Source organism: Gavialis gangeticus, unplaced genomic scaffold, assembly GCF_001723915.1.
Source record: "Gavialis gangeticus isolate Ggan-Ray unplaced genomic scaffold, GavGan_comp1, whole genome shotgun sequence".
Lineage (NCBI taxonomy): Eukaryota > Metazoa > Chordata > Crocodylia > Gavialidae > Gavialis > Gavialis gangeticus.
In genome coordinates, this window is record NW_017728992.1 from 130,034,262 (window position 1) to 130,035,410 (window position 1,149).

A 1,149-nucleotide genomic window follows, 5' to 3' on the forward strand; every position below is an offset into this window, starting at 1 on the left:
CTTGTGGGGGAAATAGGGGGGGATAAGGGGTGGGGAGCCATAATATATGCAGATCAGGGCAATACAGTGGCTCTCGACTGGAGTGCTGCATCACCCTTTCAGGGGTGCTGCACTGCTGCTGCTGCATGTCTCTTGCACAGTCAGATTGGGAAGGGCTGTAGCATGAGCATGTGCTTCTACCTCCATTAGTGTTATCTGATAAGAGCAAAGGAGGCTCAGGAGTACCTGAATTTGCCACAGCCCTTCCCTGGTCTAACCCTGCACAGTGGTTTCCTAGAAACAGGCTTATGGGGCAGATAGAGCAGTGGTGACAGCATTGGGGTAAGCTGAGTCTTAACTGTGGTGATACTAAGTTTTAAGAAGTTATGGAGGGATGCCCTGAATCTAAAAAGGCTGAAAACCCCTGGGGTAGCATATTTGAGGGTGCCACTGCTGGACTGAATAAATTTCCTGTCTAGACATGGCCCAAGTGCCTTTGAGAGCACTGTGATTCCAGGAGGTGTAGGTACTATCACAGGGGCAGGCAATTATTTCAGGCGGAGAGCTGCTTACTGAGTTTTGGGAAGCTGTTGAGGCCTGCATTGGTAGCCATGCCCCTTGACAGATGCCCTGCCCCCTAGCCACCGACCTTTGCCACCAGAAATCCCTCTCCTTGCCCTTGAAAATAGTCCTTTCAGGAAGGGGTTTTGCCATCTTGGAACCAGAAAAATACCAAATTATATTCTAAGAAATGAACATCTACAACATTCATTAATTTAATTTAAAAAAATTTTGGGTCCTGATTTACATTTGTTTGTGTAGTGTACATAGAGGTGATTGCACAATAGCTTAAAATTAAGTCTTACTCTTGTATATTGTGAGGGGCTGTTGGTGTGTGGGTATGTGAGGTGTGGGGGAAGGTGTGAGTGTGGGGGTGTGAGTGTGGGGTGAGGGAGAATGTGGGTGTATATGTGGATATGTGGGGTGTGAGTGGGTATGGGGTTTGTGGGGGGCTTATGTGTGGTGGGAGGGTGGCTGGGATGTGTGAGGGCATGTGGGTTTTGGGGTCTGCATGTATGGCAGTCCAAGGGGGTTGTGGGTGCATATGTATGGCAGGGTGTGCAGAGATCCCACCTCAGGAACACAGCTGGGTATTCGTATCCCTTTGCT